Source organism: Artibeus jamaicensis, unplaced genomic scaffold (assembly GCF_021234435.1).
Source record: "Artibeus jamaicensis isolate MK-2021 breed Jamaican fruit bat unplaced genomic scaffold, CSHL_Jam_final scaffold_537, whole genome shotgun sequence".
In the NCBI taxonomy this organism is placed as follows: Eukaryota; Metazoa; Chordata; class Mammalia; order Chiroptera; family Phyllostomidae; genus Artibeus; species Artibeus jamaicensis.
In genome coordinates, this window is record NW_026522047.1 from 41,684,296 (window position 1) to 41,690,542 (window position 6,247).

A 6,247-nucleotide genomic window follows, 5' to 3' on the forward strand; every position below is an offset into this window, starting at 1 on the left:
CCTCCACCCTCACAAATGCTTTGCACATTTTGCTTTGTAAAGTGATGTCCCAGCCCTGATTTCCTTTCATTAAAGATTGCGTCCTGATCTCTGTGGTTCAGTTGGTTGAGCATCGCCCAGCAAAGCAAAAGGTCGCCGGTTCCATTCCGGGTCAGGGCACATGCCTGCCGCATAGGAGAGGCAAACAGATGGGTGTTTCTCTCTCACATCGATGTTTCTCACCCCTTCTCCCTCTCAAAATAAATAAAATCTAAAAAAAAAAAGATTGTTATCTTCATCCTGCATTTAATACAGAGGGAACCATTTCAGGAGCTTCTCAATGAGGGTTTTTTTTTAAAGGCTCAGAGTGGCAAAAGGAGTGGCAGCAGATGTCAATTCCACAGACTCGATCTGCGGTCTTTATTTATTTGTTTCTATTCACTGATTTTGAGAGAAAGGGAGAGGTTATTTTGTTGTGACACTTATGCATTCACTGATTGAATGAATGTGCCCTGACCTGGTATCCACCTGCATCCTTGGAGAATGGGGAAGACGCTCTAACCAACTTAACTAGCCGGCCACAGCCTAAATCTGGGGTCTTTAAACACCTACACCTGTGTCCCTAAAACTTTTTTGTGTTAATTTTACAAGGTAAGCACTTGCGCCATTTGATCAGTTTTCAGCAATAGGTATCCAGTTTCCCATTCTTAATAAATTTCTTTCACCTTAAAATTATTTTGAATCTTTAAATGCACTGAGCACCTACTGTGTGTGCTGGACTCCGTATAGGCACTTCGCAGCAAATTGGGGCATTTCAGAAAAGAAAGAAAAGAGGTTTCCATTAAGAGGAGGTTGAATTTCCTCTCAAATGAATAGATTACTTACTGAGAACATTTAATTTAGTGTAAATTGCAGAAGCCGGGGGAAAATTTAGGGGGAATAGGGAAATTTAAGTCTCGCCCCACCACACACAATTACCCTTCATGGAGAGGTGTTCAGGCCCACTGCCACAGGGAAGGAGTCAGATGTTGGCTGAGGACCTCTCCCCACCGCCATCCCCAGACCCGCATTCGGCAGAAGCCTGGGGAAGGCGCGACACTTCAGCAGAGTGCAAAAGCAGCCACAACCTGGTTCAGGATCTGCAATAATAAATACAGGCGGGGTGACGGGGTGCGGTGGGGAGACTTCAGGGAACAACTAAGTGAAAAAGTAACCTCTGCAGGGAGGCTCCGCTGCGCATGTGCTTCCAGCGGCGCAGGGAGGGCTCAAAAGTGGCTACAGCAGCCCCTACTGACCAGCTGCAGTCACTGCAGCCTCCTGGATTAGATGCGGCCACCACCCTTTAAATCAATTAATTCACTTAAACCTCCCTACACCGTGGGCTTTGGGTGGGCGTACTTATGGAGGAGAAAACTGGGGCTCAGAGAAGTTATGTGATTTGCTCAAGGCTACCCAGCTAAGAAGAGCCAGAAACCAGTGACTCAAAAAGGCATGGTTTAGAGGTATTATGTACAGTAGAATTTATTCAGCCTTGAAAAGGAGAAATTCTGACATGCTACAACATGGATGAACCTTGACGTAATGCCCAAAGAAATAAGCCAGTCACAGAAGGACAAATACTGTGTGATCCCACTTATAAGCGCTCCGTAGAGGAGTCAAATTCAGGAGACAGAAAGTAGACGGTGAGTGCCAGGGGCTGGGGGAGGGGGAATGGGCAGTTAATCTTTAATGGGGACAGTTTCAGTTCAGGAAGATGAGAAAGTGGAGACAGTTGCACAAAAATTTGAACGTACTTAATACACTAAAACTGTAAACTTCAAATGGTTAAAATGAAAACTTTTATGTTAAATATATTTTACCACAATAAAAAGGGCATGGTTTCATCAGGGAGTAACTGCCTCATTATTAGTTCCTACATGCGTTTCTGACTTTGTTGACCCAAACCAGACTACCTGAGTTTAAATCCTAGTTCTTCCCTCACTGGTTGTGTGACCTTGGGCAAGTTACATAACCTTTATAGCCTCAGATTCTGCATTTAAAATATTTGAGAGAAAACCACAAGACCAAAATGGTGTCATTCATGCTAAAAGCCCATGATGCCAAATCTAGATTTACTACCTGATCTAATTGAGTTTCAGCTTTTCCCAGAAATGTAATTTTAATCAACCAGCCTGGAATTTCCTGGTCAAGCACTGTAAGGTAATCTTTCATGAGCCCTCTCCATCCCACATAGAAAGAAGAGGCAAGCTGCATGGTAAAAACATTTCCCCTTTTCTTCCTCCTCCAAAAAATGTCCCAGCCCAAAATAATCCTTTCTTTTCATTTGTCAATATCCCTTGCTCCATCCTTCTTCCTATAAAACTTTCCATTTAAACATTTTTAAAATTAATTTGCTTTAGAGAGGGGGGAGGGGAGGGGGCGAGAGAGATCCATTTCTTGTTGCACATATTTCATACATTTATTGGTTGATTCGTGTATGGGCCCGGAGATTAAACTCACAAACTTGGTATATCTGGACAATGCTCTAACCAACTGAGCTACCTGGCCAAAGCAAAACCTTCCATTTTGTACATCAACCTCAAAGCACCCTTTGAAGCACCCTTTTACTTGCTAAATGGGGTGCTTCCTGATTCATGAATCACTTAATAGAACCAATTTGGTCTTCAAATTTACTCAATTGAATTCTACTTTTTAACAAAAATACTGAATAATACTTTCCCCTGTGCATACAGGAGCGTACGAGTGGAGATCCCAATAAAAAGAACTCCTGATGCATCTTGTTGAAAGCCTTGCCCTACATCAGTGGATCTCACCTGGAGTGACTCTGCCCCTAGTAGACACTGGGTGGTGTCTGGGGACACCCGTAGTTGTCACAAAGGGAGTACTCCTGGTATAGAGTGGGTGGAAATTAGAGAGACTGCTCAACACTCTACAGTGCCTGGGCCACACCCCCCTCACAGAGAATAATCCTGCCCTGAATGTCCATGTGCTGAGGTTGAGAAAAAAACAGTATGTGTTTATTTTTTTTGAAATAATATGCTCACTTTGGAGGGTGTGGTTCAGTGGGTGGAGCATCAGCCTGCAAACCAAGAGGTCACTGGTTTGATTTTCAGTTGGGCACATGCCTGGGTTTTGGGCCAAGTTCCCAGCTGAGAGCATGTGAGAGGCAATCGGTCTATGTTTCTCTCACACGTCGATGTTTTCCTCTCTCTCTTTCTCCCTTTCTCCCTCCCTTCCACTGTCTCTAAAAATAAATAAAATATTTTTAAATAAAAATAAATAAAATAATACGCTCAAAATTTTGAGTGTGGATGGTAGTCATTCATCCAACACATTTAATGTGCACCTCCTATCTGCTGCCACATATTGACTGAGGTGCTAGAGACACAGGACAAGCTTCTCTATCCTGCTAGAGGCAGGACCATGCCTGGAGAGTTGGAGAAATAGGAAGGGTGCCCCAGAGATTGCAAAGAGTGGGAGTGGCAGAGTAAGCAAGGGTAGAGAGGGACTGGGGCATGTGTTGTAGAAACTGCTGGCTTTGGGAAGACTTTGGCTTTTACCCCAGGGAGGTGGGACCTGTAGGGCTGTGGTTAGAGGAGGGTGGGACATAAGGTGCTCCCAGACACCCTCTGGTGGCTGTTTCTAAGACAGTCTGTGGGGCAAGTACAGAGGGGACTGTGCTGGTCCAGGTAGGAGATGATGGGACCTGGACCCGGGTGGCCCTCATGGAGGGGTAAGAAGTGGGCTGAATCTGAATACAACAGATTTTGGACGATGGAACAGACAGGTTTGGCTGATGTGTTGGATGTGAGGGATGAGAGGAGAAATCTAAGCTGACTTCAAGATTTTGGCCCAAAGAAGTTGAAGGATGGAGCTTCCATCAGCTGGGATGGTGAAAGGAGCAGGTTTGGCAGGGAAGATGGAAAGAAAGCTCAGCATTAGCATGATGAGTGTGCGACAGGGTGAAGAGCCCACATGCAGATACAAGGGCAGCTGGACACGGAGTCCAGAGCTGACAGGGAGACCAGGTGCTGCAGGGGTAGATTTCTCAGTCATGTTAGGATTGCAGGAGGTGGAATACATGTTGCAGGAGTCCATTTACAAGAAATGTGCAGAACTGCCAAATCTTCAGAGACAGACTGGATTTGTGGTTGCCGGGAGCTGGGGAGGGGGTTAGAGAATTACTGCTAAAGGGGATGGTGTTTTCTTTTGGGGTGATTGAAATGTTTTAAAATTAAATGTGGTGCCCTGACCAGTGTGACTCAGTTGCTTGGACATTGTCCCACAAAGTGAAAGGCTGCAGGTCTGATTCCCAGTCAGGGATTATGCCTGGGTTGTAGGTTCTATCCCAGCAGGGCATGCCCAAGAAGCAACCAATCGATTTCCTCTCTTACATGTTTCTCACCCTCTCTTTCTTCCTCCCTTCCTCTCTAAAAATAAATACATAAAATAAAATAAATAAAATAAAAACATAAAATATTTTTAAAAATTCAAATGTGGTCCTATCAAAATTCTTTATGTGAATATCAAATTAAAATCTCTTGGCCCCGGCTGGTATGACTCAGTGGATTGAGCTCGGGCTGCAGAACGTGGGGTGGGAGGGTCTCACCAGTTTGATTCCCAGTCAGGGCACATGCCTGGGTTGAGGGCCTGGTTAAGGGGTGCATGAAGGGCAACCACACATTGATATTTCTCTCCTCTTCCCCTCTCTCTAAAAATGAATAAATAAGATCTTTAAAAAAAAAACACACAGAAAACAAACCTCTTGCCCTTGCCAGTGTGGCTCAGTTGTTTGGAGTGTCGTCCCATAACTGAAAGGTTGCAAGTTCCATTCCCAGTCAGGGCACATATCTAGGTTGCAGGTTCGATCCCTGGTTGGGGTGAGTGCTGGAGGCAACCAATTGGTGCTTCTCACATTGATGTTTTTCTCTCTCCTTTCCTCTTTCTCTAAAAGCAATGAAGGTGAGGGGAGGGAGGTGTAAGGGGACTAAATGTAATGAAAAAATACAATAAAGATTAAATTTTTAAAAAAGTAATAAAGATATTTTGGATATTTAAATTGGTGGACAGTTAAGTAAAATAGGTTGCCCTCCCTAACGTGGGTGGGCCTCATCTAATCAGTTGAAGGCCTCAATAGAACAAAAAGACTGACTTCTTCCAACAAGATGAAACTGTGCTAGCAGATGGCTTTCAGACTTGAACTGCAACTTCAGCTGTTTCCTGGGTTTGCATATGCAGGTGCATGTCTTTTTATGCACTCGTTCTAGTAAACTTGGCAAGTCACTTAACTACCCAAGACCTCAGTTTTCAAGTATGTACATTGGAACCAAGAATAATACCTATTTCTTGGGGTTCGCTGTCATGAGAGTGAAATGGTAACATGTTAAGTGCTTAAAACAGGGCATGACAGTATTAGCTAGTATTATTATCATCACTCTTACTGTTACTTAGTTGGGAAGTGGAATTGGGGGATAAAAGGCTGACATCCTTTTTCTAAAAGGCGATCAACCCAGTCATTTTCTACACCGGCTCCTTTACATATTTTCTTCATATCTTTGTCATTTAAAAAAAGAAAAGCTAATCACCTGGAACAGGTAGAAAATTTGAGCTCCGCTGCCTGTGGGCAGTGGGGAGCCACAGAGAGCTCTTGAGCAGGACTAGGTTCCCGTTACTGAAGATTCCAAAAGGTTACTGTGGCTGAGGAGGCAGATAGCAGCGGGGTGGAGGATGTCGCACGCAAGGTTGAGGGATGCAGGAGCTCCGGAGGTCCCACATTTCTCCGCCTGGGGCCAGCCAGTGGGTGCAAAGCTCGATCTCTCTCTGCCGCGTCAGGACCCGGATGTGCAGTGCGCGGGGCTCGAGGCCCGCCAAAGCAGCACCGCGCCTCACTGCAAGGCGCCGCACTGCACTCACTGGCGGCCGCAGTGCTAGGTTAACCGGCTCCGCCCCATACGCTGCCCGCCGGGCATCCTGGAACACTCTTGGCGACTGGTTCACCTAAAGGGGCCACGGCTCCGGGCTGCATTGTAGTGGCCGCCCGGCTCCTTCACTCCCTCCCTTCCTCCCTTCCTCCCTCCCTCCCTCTACAAGACCCAGCACTCGTCCCTACTAGTGCTAGGTTCATACCTCTTTAAGAAGCCAGACTCAACCAGGGGTGGGCGTGGTGGCCTCTAGCGAAAGGGGGCACTGTCGGGCCGCCCAGATTGGCCCAAGGCCGGGGCGGCGGCTATGCGCCTGCGCAGTACGCAGCGGCGCGCGCTGTCGAGGC

General features: G+C 46.1%; 1 long non-coding RNA gene across 1 annotated transcript; it reads right to left on the minus strand.

The window, feature by feature from the left end:
* Window positions 1-878: 878 nt before the first annotated feature.
* On the minus strand, window positions 879-6,030 carry LOC128626361 (uncharacterized). Its single transcript, XR_008390294.1, has 3 exons — window positions 5,565-6,030; window positions 4,742-4,926; window positions 879-1,118 (listed from the first exon to the last, which is right to left on the minus strand). It is a non-coding gene; the product is annotated as an uncharacterized LOC128626361 (long non-coding RNA).
* Between the last annotated feature and the right edge of the window lie 217 nt (window positions 6,031-6,247).